The sequence below is a fragment of the Aquarana catesbeiana genome, linkage group LG02 (assembly GCF_042186555.1).
Source record: "Aquarana catesbeiana isolate 2022-GZ linkage group LG02, ASM4218655v1, whole genome shotgun sequence".
Lineage (NCBI taxonomy): Eukaryota > Metazoa > Chordata > Amphibia > Anura > Ranidae > Aquarana > Aquarana catesbeiana.
The window spans coordinates 387,992,525-388,006,941 of NC_133325.1; the positions used below are offsets into that span (position 1 = coordinate 387,992,525).

General features: G+C 44.7%; 1 long non-coding RNA gene across 1 annotated transcript in view; it reads left to right on the top strand.

The window, feature by feature from the left end:
* Positions 1-630: 630 nt before the first annotated feature.
* The window catches only part of LOC141129929 (uncharacterized), a 30,093-nt gene continuing 16,306 nt past the window's right edge, over positions 631-14,417 (top strand). The window contains exons 1-2 of the long non-coding RNA XR_012241912.1: positions 631-1,321; positions 3,755-3,893. This is a non-coding gene — a long non-coding RNA (uncharacterized lncRNA). The remainder of the gene's footprint in view (positions 1,322-3,754; positions 3,894-14,417) is intronic.

Here is a 14,417-nt window from a genome sequence, read left to right on the forward strand (position 1 = left end):
TTTGAAGCAATGCAGAAGGTGGATGTGGTGCGCTTGGCTGCCTTGAGAGAGCCAGAGCTAAGGCTTTTGCTTCCATGAATGGTTTGCATGGCCTTATGTGCCCCAGCAGACCAAATTCAGAGCTGGGCTCAAGACAAGAAGTTACTTCTATGGCTTCTATCTGGGGTGGAGGCTGTGAATGGCATTGTAGCCCCGCCGTCTGTGGATTTTCATGCTTTGGAGCAGGATGCCAACAAAGAGCAGCAACTAAGGTATGTTGTATTGTTCTTTCCATATTATATTTTATTTTAAAGATGTTGTGGCTTGTGCTTAATATGTTTAAAGAGAAGTGTAATTAGGTAAGTACATCACTTTTTTTTCCCATTTAGAAGAATAATTATTTTCTAAAGCACAAAATTTCCCTTTAAAAAAAATAAAATAAAAAAAAAAAGGATAAACGTTATTATTATATGGCTTGCTTATGGATGCTTTTAGCTTATGGGACCTACACTGTGGCATGGTTCATGTGTCCACAACTAATACTAAACATGCTTTAAAGCAGCGGTCCCCAACCTTTTTGACACCGGGGACCGGCTGTGTGGAAGAAAATTATGCTAAGGCCCGGGGGGGGGGGGGGGGGGGGGGGGAGAGAATGTGGGCGATTTGTTGGGGAAATGGCTGGTGTTGACGCTCCAATCATCACAACACCATGGTTGATATGGTGTCATGATGATTGAAGCACATAATTTCCATTATTACATGGTAAAAAAAAAATAGTTCAACTCACCATAATGCAGAATCAGTGGGAACCCTGAGTGTGTCACTTGCCACGATCGCCTACCACCAGATGCAGCTTGTTATTTGGCATATGTGGACTGTCACTTGCCAGGTGGGGTTTACATTTGCCAGATGTGGACTGTCACTTGCCAGGTGGGGTTGTCACTTGCCAGATGTGGACTGTCACTTGCCAGGTGGGGTTGTCACTTGCCAGATGTGGACTGTCACTTGCCAGGTGGGGATTGTCATGGTTGACGCGCTGACGTCATCGCCTAGTACCTCGTCCTGAACGGGTGTCTGTAAGCCGGCCGGCTGCTGTTGCTTTTTTCATGCTTTTATCTACATTCTTCATGCAAGTGTAACCTTTAACCTTTATTAAACTTGGGTTTTATTGATTTACGCTATGGAGAGCCGTTGTTTTATTTTTTTGGGTCCCGCCTACTGACTGCTGCACTGGACGGAGCTACCCTGTTTGTTTGTGGCCCTTCACTGGAAAGCTGTGGAGTGACGTTACCAGCCACTGAGTGTCAGGTTGCCATACAAGCTTACTAAAGCTTGGTGTCTGGTAAGTGTACAGTACATACGGTGGTGGATTTCCTCACATGTTGGTGTCTGTGTGATCGATTAACCTCACCTTTATTTGTCTTGAACACTTTCGGATAGTTTTATACACGGACTTTTCATCATTACATCCACATTCCTTATTGTTGGGACTAATTTTTACAACCCCTTTTATGTTTTGTGGCACTTATATTGTTTATTTTGTATATCTTTTTGGGTCCATCACGGATCCTCTGACTGTATTTATTCACATATTCCTACATATGTTATTCACTTTTTGTAGCACTGCTCACATTTTTTATATTATTACTGTGTTTGTGTATATCTCACATTTTTGAGCTGCAGCTTTTTATTTATTTTTATCAGGTAGCGCGGTATATATTTTTTTCTGTTTTACATACGGGGACTGTCGCTTGCCAGGTGGGGACTGTCGCTTGCCAGGTGGGGACTGTCGCTTGCCAGGTGGGGACTGTCGCTTGCCAGGTGGGGACTGTCGCTTGCCAGGTGGGGACTGTCGCTTGCCAGATGGGGACTGTCGCTTGCCAGATGGGGACTGTCGCTTGCCAAGTGAGGGTGGAACATGCAGCGATGCGGGTCGAGCAGTGAGAGATTTCATCTCTCGTCCGCCGCTCCTCAGTGTAGTATTCGCGCCGGCTGTGAGGATTGGACTGTGGTGGGGCAGGGCGGGCGGTGAGAGATGACATCATCTCTCTGCTCTCACACAACATCTCAGACAGTGTTGTGTTCGCGGCCAGCTGTGTAGGCACAACAGCTGTGATGCAGGGCGGGCCGCAAGAGGTGATGTCATCTCTTTGCTCGCCCACTCCTGCCAAACCTCTGAAAGTGCAGCCTTCGCGGCCTGGCTGCAAACAGGCTACGGCCCGGCAGTGGGCCGCGGCACGGGGGGTTGGAGACCCCTGCTTTAAAGGATAAGTTTTACCTTTTTACAAGAAATTATAAATGCACATTTTTTTTTGCAGGTAAAAAAAATGTGCATTTTATAAAATTTTTGTTGTGAAAGCCTATAAAGCATTGCACCTGCGATTAGCAGATCGCTGATGCCATGCAGGACTCCTGCAGGCCTGTCATTGTATCTGCTTGCTCATACCTTGTATGGGCAGGCTGATAAACTCTGACAAGAAGAATCAATGAACAACCAAAGCGCCATGGTAGTCTATTAAGAACTACAAAGCCTACTACAGCCTTGGCAGCAGACTTGTCATTTTTATTCACAGAACACTGTGAATGAGTGGCACGCCCAGGCGGAGTTTTAAATCTTGACAGCTAGCGGGGGAGAAGATTCTCCACTAGCAGTCAGAGCGGGGGATAAGGGGCGGTGCTTTTACAACATGTTACACATTACTCCCTGAATATGGATGAAAGGTGACCTTATCCTTTTAAAAAAAAAAAAAAAAGTATCAGTCCCCCAAAACCCCCCCCCCCCCCCCTTCTTTTTTTTTTTTTTTTTTTTTTACACAAGATTACTGTTAAACGTGAACATGAACTTTGCCCATGCAGGCATCCACAGTACTATTTTAGAGTTTGTGTTTGGGTTCTGAAATTAGAAGATTCTGTAGCTCGCCCAGGACAACCATGATCCAGGTCAATGCCTGGTCACTGGATTTTGCTACAGATTGCTCTGTTAGCATTTAAGACCAGTAACAGTAAGTTTGAGATTATTACGTCTAATACAGGTACTTATATAGTGCTGTCAGTTTACACATCTCTCTACACATATATAATGTACATTCACATCAGTCCCTACCCACAAGGAGAATACAATCTAATGGTGCCTAACTCACATTTTATTTATATATATATATATATATATATATATATATATATATATATATATATATATATATATATATATATATATATATATATATATATATATATATATATATTTATTATACATACTGGGGCCAATTTAGACAGGAGCCAATGAACCTACCAGCATGTCTTTGGAGTATGGAAAGAAATCGGAGTACCCGGAGGAAACCCACATAGGCACAGAGAGAACATGCAAACTCCAGGCAGGTAGTGTCATTGGTGACCCTAGTGCTGCTAGGTGGAAGTGCTAACCACTTAGTCACTCACTTTTTGCTTTCATTTTATGCCTGTGTATGTGAATACATGGCAAACACCTGTGGGCATATTGATAAAGCAGTCAATCTGACATTCAGTGATCACTACAGCTGGGTCTTACTGCTGCGTGTGCTTTCATTGACAATAATGGATACACTGTCAATGAATGTTTGGTGAAATTTCCATTTACTGTTTTATTATTATTTTCCTTGTTGAGTACATCTCAAACACTGTATAAAAATCTGTTCAGCTCTTTGTGTTTTGTTTTGTTCTGATGTACTGTACAGCTTCACAGCCTGGTAACCTTAGTGCAGTTTGTTCATTGCAAGTGTTTCTTGCCTTGGTCTAGACACAAGCTTGAGGGAAGTACTGGAGAAAGTATTTTGGTGTCTTAGCTTCAACATGGCCTTAGACTGGAGTTTGAGCACAGTGACTCTCCTCGCCGGTTGCGTCTAGTGCTTAGTGAGTTGTTGGCAATAATAAATAAGGTATGACGTTTCCATTATTTTTGTTGAATTTAATATTTTATATATATCTATCATGATTGTCCTACTGTGTATTTTCAATGAAGTAGGCTTGCTAGGAGACACCTGGCTAGCTATAGGATTTAATGACTGTACTGGTTTTCCTTCTTTGCCTAAAGCCCATAACAGCTTTAGCTGCATTGAATGGCTCAGCCTAATTGAAAGAGTGCTTGCTCTATACAGTGATGGCGAACCTTGGCACTCCAGATGTTTTGAATCTGCATTTCCCATGATTTCCCATGATGCTCAACTACACTTCAGAGTGCAAGAGCATCATGGGAAATGTAGTTACAAAACATCTGGGGTGCCAAGGTTTGCCGTTACTGCACTATACTCTTGTCTTTCCTTGGCTGTTTCGCGTGGCAGCTTACTCATGCCAGTAATCAAGCAAAAAACTTGCATTGATTGTTAATGTATTTAAGATGCATATCAACAATCAATGTTTAATTCATACTATTTGAATGGTAAAATGCATCATAAGATAACAAAAGTGAAACATGCCCCATAATGTGTTGTTGAATAGTATGTAAATCCAATAATTCATGTTGCTAATATGTGTACCATGTACTTATACGAAAAAGTCTCCTGTTCTCTTTGTATTGCTTTCTTTGTGTGAAATCCCTGGTGTTCCTGCTAGTCCCTCTGATTTCATATTAAAAACTGACCACGCTATACAGGAGAACATACCGTGCTCAGTTCTCAAGCCCCCCCCCCAACAGTCTTTCACTGGGGAGATCAGTGTACTGTTGCTTCTTCTCCCCCAGCTCTTATGCAGCTGAGAGGAGAGGGAATGTGATCACTTATTAAAAATGGGGAAAAAAGGTATTTTATAACATATATTTTTTTTTTAATACATTTTAAACTGAATGGTATTTTACAAGGTGATCATTTACAATCACTTTAAAAAAGGACCCTAATAAAACAATGGATATTCTTGAGTCTGCATTTTGCCTGCATTGCTGAAGGATGTGAAATGAATGTTATTTAAACTGTCCTAGAATTCAATCATATTTTTCCTTTATGCATAACACTTTCCTTGTCAGTGACCAGAAGAAGATGTGTCTCTGAGATATGTTTTGCTGTGCTTATAATCTGGAGGCAACTAAAAGAAAAAGGGGAAAAAAAAAAGATTAAAAGTGAACCTCTGCAGTGGGGATACAAATAACAGTACAGAATGGACATGGGTTATTTAATCTCCCCATGATGGTACAACATTTAGCAACTCACATGGTTGATGATTAAAACAGGCACATCTAAGTATGCAGGCATCCGGGGTCAAGCTGTTCACACAGACCATCCCCCGCAATGCCAGCTTTCACCGCTGTCAGTCTGCAATCGTGACCGGGAAGACTACCCTGCAGTAGAGCGATCTGAAAGTGTGGCTTGAAGCGCTCATGGAAGGGATGACGTCGATGGTGGTGTGGAGGATGGTCTATGGGGACAGCTTTACCCCCGGATGCCTGCATACTTAGATGTGTCTCTTTTAATAATCAACCATGTGAGTTGCTAAATGTTGTACTTTTTATAAATGTAACCATATTGTTACACTTAGAGACGCCTCTGTTCTGTTTTATACTCAGTTGTGACATGATGCTACTTGTATATCAAGACATCGCTTGTATATCTAGTCAAAATGTATTTAAAAATTTTGCTTGTCTTGCAAAACGCTCTCAAACCAAGTTACTCTCAAACCAAGGTTTTACTGTATATCTAAAGCCAGTACTGTTTTTGTTATATTTTGGATAAAGTAGGGAAGGTTAACAACTGTAAGTTTTTTTTTGTTGCCATCTGTCTCATCGGGGAGATTTCTCTTCCGTCTCACATAAAAAGTACAAGGGTTGCAAAGGTTTTTATTCAAAGAAAGTTGCAGAATTTCACACAAAGTGTTTCCACAAAATACAACAGTTTCAGGCTATAGCTAGCTTTCTTCAGGCAAATAAATATCAAGTAACAATTTTAACAAGCAAGCCTTTTAATGCAAACAGGAACTGGATATAAGCATAATTACCAGGTGTAAGTATACAAAGTATTGACTCAGTTAAATTGATGATAGGCAACCCCAGTAACAATAAACTTTATAAAGAAAATAAAGCGAGAGGATTGTAATCTGATTCTTTGATATCTAGCTATGGGTGCACTTGTGCAGGCTTGACTCATAGACGCACACAGCGTGGCTCTGCCCCGATTCCCACTCTCTCCTCACAGGCCAATGAGAAGAGAGAGCATAGAGAGCCACTGCTCTCGGGCACAGTGCTGGATTGAGATGGGGCTCAGGTAAGTATTAGGGGGGTTGGGGAGGGAGCTGCAAATCATTTTTCTTTTTTTTTTCTCTGCATTTTACAGGCAGGTATGTTACTGAAAGGTTTACCTGTAGTATGAGTACGCAAAACCCATTTGTGAGTGAACCCATGAGTGCTTGAACTGTCAGTAGGTACCTAACCAGTGTAAGCTTCAACTTCCAAACAGCTTTTTCTCAAGTCGTCTTCCAGGACGGCACCCTGAGAGATGGCTGGTCTCACCTGACAGGAAACACAATCAATCAAGGAGGTTAAAACCAGGGGGTGTGGCCTGGGAGGCAATGGAGTAGGTCGCAGGTTGAGAGAGCTCTGCTGACCCAAACTCAGATTTCAACATCCTGCTAACATCCTAGCCATCTGACACTTTACGTTGCATTTGGGGATAAAATCCATCTTCTGCCCTGCTTTTGGAGCCTGCTGCCTCGTTGGAACGCCACCCGGAGCCTCCGGACCGGTAATACTCCTAGGAAAGGCCGCGGCTTCAGCCTAGCCTCCGGAGCAGCGGCCATCTTGCTGCACCCGGTGGCCTGGATAGATATTTCGGGCCTCTCCGGCGGCCTAGTAACAGCCCATTTACTAGAACCACCTCCGGACTGCCTAAGGTCCTGACTGCTGTGCACCCACGCTCTCTGTTGCCCCCAGGACAGGCCGCGGCTTCGGCCTACTTCCCAGAGCGGCAGCCATCTTGCTACACCTGGCGGTGGCCACAGGGTGTTCCCCTGGCTTTCCTGTTTGGGCTACACTCCGCTCCATCCTAGAGGGGCCTTCAGATTATCTGCACCCGCAGCCTAGACATACCCACAGCCTGCGACTATCCTGGAAGTGGAGCGTGACTCCAGCCTAACCGGAACAGCGGCCATCTTGCTCCACCTGGGGGGGGCCTGGAGATACAGATTCCGGAGCAGCAAGGAGGCATTTCTCCGCCGAAAAGGACCTCCGAGGCTGTGGATAAGTTAGCAAAATACCGCCATCAAGAACAAGACCCGCAGGCCAAGGATGGAGACGGCACGACCATCAAAGCACAGACACAGCTAAGGTCTTGGATGCCATAGCGACGCTGCAGGGGACACTCGCCGCCAAAATAGATGAGGTCAAGATTGACATTTCCCTGCTGCGTCAGGGCTTATCTAAGGTAAAAGATAGGGTAACTGAGGCTGAGACATGCATTGGAGCAGCAGAGGATATCCTGCATCCCCTGAGCCACACGGAGGACCTGCAGCGCCAGATCCACCAACTACATGCTCACCAAGATGATATGGAGAATCGTTTAAGACGATGCAACCTCCGTTTCATCGGTTTACCTGAAAAGGCTGAAGGTACCAACCCTGCTGAATATTTGGAATCCCTCCTGATCCAACATTTTGGAAGAGAAGCCTTCTCGGTCATGTTCGCAGTGGAACGGGCGTACCGCATCCCAGCTAAACCTCCACCGGTGGGAGCCCTCCCCCCCCAGGACCTTCATTGCTAAGTTCCTCAACTTTAAAGATAGACATAAAATCCTGTGGCTGACCAGAGAGAAAGGTAACATCACTCTGGGCAACGGTCATGTTGCGGTGTTCCCTGACTTCTCTAATGAAGTCCAAAGAAAGCGTGCACAGTTCCAAGATGTCAAGAGACGACTCAGGGTGGCACACCTTAAATATGCTATGTTCCCGGCCAGACTGAGAGTGGAGGAGGATGGCAAGGCCTTATTCTTTGAAGACCCGAAGGTGGCAGCACACTGGTTGGACCGGCGCGGATGCCCGGATGGATGATCGCATACACGGCCGGATACTGTGAGTACTGTTGCCATTGGCAGAAGATATATCAGGCTCCATTTTTCTTCTAATTGTCCCCTTTGCTGTGGGGGGGTAATTTCACCCCATCATTTATTTTTTCACACAAAAGATCGAAAGCCTCCCCCTCCTTCTGTTTTTACCCCCCCCCCCATCCTTATGACCCACGCATTACTGAAAGTGAAACTGGAGATTCCCTCTCCTGAAGATAGAGGGTCCGTTCCTCTTGCGATATCTCTGGGGGGAGGGGGAAACCCTCAGCTTGCTGATATTCCTGTATACACGGCTTTGGACCTACAGATACTTGGACTACAGGTGAGTATCACCCTGTGTATTGTACTGCCCCCACAGCGCATTTATGTAGACACTATGGGGCTGCGGCTCCAAATATCTAGCTCACCAGGATGACTATATATTCAGCGAGAGTCTCACTCAGACAGAGTAAGAGACACACAGGGCATCCCTTGGGCCCTATCCATGCCTCACACAGTGAATAATCACCCCCGTTTTGTATGCAACCCCTATTTTTCTTTTCCTTCTCTTTTTTATATTTAACTTTCCAGCTCGTAATACCCTAAGTACTGCACCTCCAGCCAACGTTGACAGCTGGACGCTAACTCATATAATGGTTGCTGGTTTAAGTAGAACACCTTCAGTCAGTTTGGAAGGCTGGAAGAAAATCCGAACACTGGTTCATGGGTACGGTATGCTTTCACCAAGTTGGGGAGGTGAAAAGCTGGGAGGGAAGGAAAATGCCAGATCAGTAGATCAGAGCATTGGGAAATGTTGCACCGTTGTGCGCAAGATATTGTGTTGGAAAAGGAACCCAAAATTATATGGTTATTGTGTGAATTGTAGAGATGTTCTTAAACTGAATAGGCAATATGTGTTAATAGGATATGCTACCCTGCCGGTATATGTACACCCAGTAAGCCATGACCAAAGGGACAGATATTAAATTTATAACATGGAATGTGCAAGGTATGCGAGATAAAATTAAACGTACAGCTATACTAACATTTATTAAAAGACAAAAGGCAGATATTGTTGCGCTGGTGGAGACACGTTTTACTGGGCATTTGCAGGCAGCGCTGAGGCGCCCCTGGGTGGGATGGGCATATCACAGCACCCATACAAACTTTTCCAGGGGGGTCACGGTGCTAGTGGCTAAATCCACCCCGTTTGAATTGATTACTCTGGAGACTGACCGGCAGGGTAGATATATCTTTATACATGCACTTGTTGGAAGAACCCCCTTGCTAATCATAGCCAGCTATATCCCCCCCCCCCCATATAAATCTGATGTAGTTGCAGAGGGCCTAGCGTTTATAGCGCAACACCTGACAATACCAGCAATTTGGATGGGAGACTTTAACAGGACAATGTCTCCATATCTAGACCGACCAACACAAATAGGGGATCCACTAGGTGCACCCATGCAGACCAGACTATCTCGCACCATGACAGAGTTTGCCTTAGTGGATATGTGGAGGCACAACAACCCTACAACTAGAGCCTATACATGCCATTCCACAAGCCATAATACCATGTCTAGAATAGACTTTGTACTGGTGTCCCAGGTTCTACTGCCTAAAGTGACGGGGTCAGGGATTGCACCAAGGATGTTATCAGATCATTCCCCATGTTGGGTGACAGTATCTCTGGGGAATGCCCCCCCTATACGCACATGGAGATTGAACCCCCACTGGCTGTTGGCCCTTGCAGACCATGACTCCATTGAAAGAGAAATTAAATACTTCCTGTATAGACCTAGAATCCCACCCTCCATCAACACATTCTGGGATGACTTTAAGGAACAGACCCGATGGATTCTTACCACTAGAATAAACAGACTCAAACAGTCATCCAATCTAACACTACAACTAACCACTGATAAGCTACAAGAGCTGGAAACAATTTATAACTCCAATCCCACCCCTGAAAACCTAGACAGGGTAAAATTACAGTCCCGCATGGTAACACAATTATGCACTGAAAAGGCCAAGCAAAGTATATTTTTCTGTAAACAAAGAGTTTATGAACAGGTGGAGAGGGCAGGCAGGTTATTAGCCTATCTAGCTCACATGGACGACAGGCCCCCGGTGGTAGTCTCCCTAAAAGACACTGAGGGGAAATAGTATTACAGACCCCTTCCAGGTAGCATCCCAGTTTTTACAATTCTATAAAAACCTATATAAATCCTGTACAATGTATACACAAACGGAACTTCAGGCGTACTTGAACACTTATCTAATTCCCTAGATTAAAACCAGAACAAGTGAAATTACTAGATGCACCCATAACTATACAGGATATTGCCGATGCGATTGCCCAACTGGCCAAGTCCAAAGCTCCTGGACTAGATGGACTACCCCTCTATGTAACATATTCGGAAACGCTCATACCTAAACTCAAGGATCTTTATCAATCCATATTTGACACAAATTCGCTCCCTTTATCCATGCAGGAGGCCAAATAATTGTACTCCTTAAGCCAGGCAAGGACCCCCATTACCCTGAGTCATATAGGCCTATATCACTCCTACAGGTGGATATAAGGATACTAGCTAAAATACTGGCCAATCGATTGAACACAGTTATACTTACGTTAATACATTCTGACCAAACAGGCTTTATGCCAGGAAAAAACACTGCCATGAACATTAGGAGATTATATATGAACATACAGGCTCAACATGACTATTCCGGAACAAGGGTGGTGGTAGCACTTGACACTGCCAAAGCCTTTGATTCCGTAGAATGGCCATATCTGTGGGCGTGCCTACACAATTATGGCTTTGGTCCACAGTTTATGCAGTGGGTTAAGCTTCATTACCAGACACCTAAAGCAAGGGTATTTGTTAATGGCTGGCTTTCAGAGCAATTCCCTCTGGAAAGGGGTACAAGACAGGGATGCCCCCTGTCCCCCCTACTATATGACCTGGCTGGGGAGCCACTGGCAATTGCCATCAGAGCAGACACTAATATAAAGGAACTGAGAAGAGGTCATACAGAAGATAAAATAGGTCTATATGCTGATGACACAATTTTGTATCTGGCAGACCAAGGACCTTCACTACAGGCTGCACTCGAAAATTATTGAAAAAATAGGTAGCTACTTGGGATTGCGTATTAACTGGGACAAATCTCAAATCCTCCCACTGGACATTCCCCCCCCCCCCCCCCCCCCCGAATAACAAACCGAAATCTTCCATTAGCGAGAGTATCCAAAATTAAGTACCTGGGGGTGAAGGTCACCAGGACTTTGACGGACTACACACACCTAAATGTTACAACCCCTATTTGACCTGATAAAGTCCAAAACCCAGACATGGTCCAGGCTGCCATTGGTGATGGGACGTATAACTATAATAAAAATGATTTTGTTACCCAAAATACTATATATGGTTTGGCATGCTCCTCTTTATATCCCTTTAAAAATCTTTAAACAAATGGAAGCCATTCTAAACTCATTTGTATGGGGTAAGGGCAAACACAAACTGGCCTGGCATATTTTAAAGAACCCCACAAATAGGGGAGGAGCATCCCTTCCTGATCTACAACATTATTACTTGGCAGCTCAACTCTCCCATATATACCACTTTAATAAAGAGGAAATGCAACGTTATAGATCCCTAGTATGTAACAAACCGGGTCACCCAGCATTTACCCCGCTTCAAGCTATCCTTAGAGGGAAACAAATTACCAAAAAACTCCCAAGATATGGGAATGCTGCTTCATCATCAAAGAGTATGGGAAATCACGCTGAAAAAGCAAAACACTGGGAAAATTCACACCCACACCCCACTATGGTTTAACAAACATCTTCCGGAGTTAGAATACCTCTCAGACGCGACAGTACGGGCTACATATGGCATAATATACATCCATCGGGTGCTATCTAACTCCAGACTCAAGCAGTTTCAAGTGCTTAAGGAAGAATATACACTCCCTAACCAGATGGCTTTTAAGTACTTGCAACTTCGCCATGCATTAAAAGCACAAATACCAAATATGGAAGTAGTGTTGGATTCTCCCCCAGTCCTGGATGTAATACTGAGGAGAGGAACCCTCTAAACTTATATCAAATTTCTACCTAAAGATTAGAAACCCTAGGTCAAATGCTATTGTACAAAAGGCAAAAATGGAATGGGAAAAAGACATAGGCCCCATAGGGGAGGAAGACTGGGATGAAATCATTGAAGGGACCAGATTGACATCCCCTAAGTTATCAGACAGACTGACACAAATATACATTATACATAAAGCTTACTTGACTCACCTCCAAAAAGGCAAAATTTCTCCGTACATATGACCCGTCATATCAGTTGTGTCACACAGCACCAGGGTACGTTCTTCCATCTCATATGGAGCTGCCCAAACAATCAGACATATTGGACGCAGATTGTCCAATTCTTACATGACAATATGGGGTGCCCAGTGGTATTGGACCCCAAATTATGTCTTCTGGGACTTCTGCCAGGTGTAGAAATTGACAAATACTAAGCTACATTTCTAAATGAAACTTTGTTTATGGCGCATAAGGGCATAGCCAAGGCATGGATGCAGGCTCAGCCTCCCTCCATACGCCAATGGAAGAGGGATGTTAATGATGCACTGCCATTTAACAAAGTCTAGTCTATGCCCATAGAAAATGTGCACAGAAGTACTCAAAGGTGTGGGATAGATGGTTAGAGGATGGCGAAATATGTGCTTAAAAACACCCCAGTGCCTCGCAGACAGACCTACTTAGATAAAAGTAGAAGATGACTGTCCTAACGGAGGTCTAAACCATCTAAATCTTAATCAGAAATATATTGGTAGTAGAACGACATGAAGTCTTTTATATACTGGATGTATACACCATCCTAACCTTGTACCTTAACATGTATGTATGTTTGTATGAAGAAGCTCACACAAAATGACTGTTAAAATGTACTGTTTATTATCTCACATAAGTAACTACATTGTAAAACGACTTTCATTAAAATAAATTTGGCTTTTTCCAATTAAAAAAAAAGAGGTTAAAACCCCCGCCCCTCCCTGTGCTCCTTAGTTTTTAATTGTGTTTCCCCACAGCAAAACCGTTTGTTTTTTTTCTATAGGACCCAAAGCCTGGGCTTGTGGTCTCCCCCTGGGAGCCAGACCACAAGCTTGGGAAGCCGCCTGGGTCCGGTAGGATATTTTTATCCTTCCTGGGGGGCTTTCCCCATCTATTTCCTTGGGGGGCAGCATTAGAAAAAGCCCCCCTAAGGACTGAAGGACCCTGGGTACAGTGGTGTGCCCAGAACTTCAGGGACCATTATCCTGTCTCCCCTCCTTACCTGTTCTGGTGCCATTCAAGAAGAAGTCCTGGTTGTCCTTTGGTGTATGCAGATGGTGGTGTTGTCCTCCCTTTCCTTAGACAGGGAAGGAAAGATCTAAGCTCCTCGTGGCTCGCGCGGGCTGTTTGCAGGAGATGGCGCAGTTCGTTTAAGCTGAAAGTGCCTGGCGCCATCTCCTCGGCGTCTGGTGGAGGAATGACATAGTTTCCTCCCCAGCGCCGGAACTGAGCTCATCGTGTCCCGCGTCATTTCTGGTTCCAGTCTCCAGCAAAATGGCAGCGGTAGTGGTGACGATGGAGGAGGAGGACGTGTCCTCATGCAGATAAGAATTCAGAGCCAGGAGGAACAGGCGCCCACGTCTCCTGCTCAGCGGCAGCCAGGTGAATGTCAGACGAGGGAGGGTACCCCGAAGAAGGCTATCTGTTATATTGACAGCGGCAGCAGATGGAGCGCGAGGAGAGGCCCACAGGGTCCACGGCCATGGAAAAAACCACGGGGTGAGTCAGACCGGCCGCCGGAGGTTTTGATCGGGGAGGGTACCCCCGACTCTTAACTCTGTGTGACACAGTGCTGCTTTAACTTTGTGCCTGTGTATCCTTTGTTTTTAGGGGAAGACGCCACTGCCTAGGGGGGTTGCCAGCCGTCCTGTTAAGACCTCCGCCCACTCTAAAAGATGCGGGAATTGCAATGAGAACTCCTGGACCATTCAAAACCCTTTTGCTTTAAATGTATTCAGAAGCTAACAGGGAAGGAAACATCTCAAGTTATGAGAGATTTTCTCACAGTCCAAACTGAGATGCTGTCTACGCTTAAAGCTTTTCAGACCTCCCTCAAATCTAGGGACCCAGAACCTCATACCAGTAAAGAAGGTTCCTCCTCCCAGGAGGGCTCTGCCTCATCCAAAGGTTTTAAGAGGCAGCCAGAACCTCCAAGATCTCTCCTTTCTCAGGATTCTGAGGAGGAAGAAGAATCTGAAGCCCCCAATCAGGGATTTTCTGATGAGGGTCTAGTAGACGGCCAGGATGAGGAGGAGGGAGAGGACTCCAAGTCTGGCAGACATGTCTTTTCAGCTGATGACATGGAGGGCCTTCTT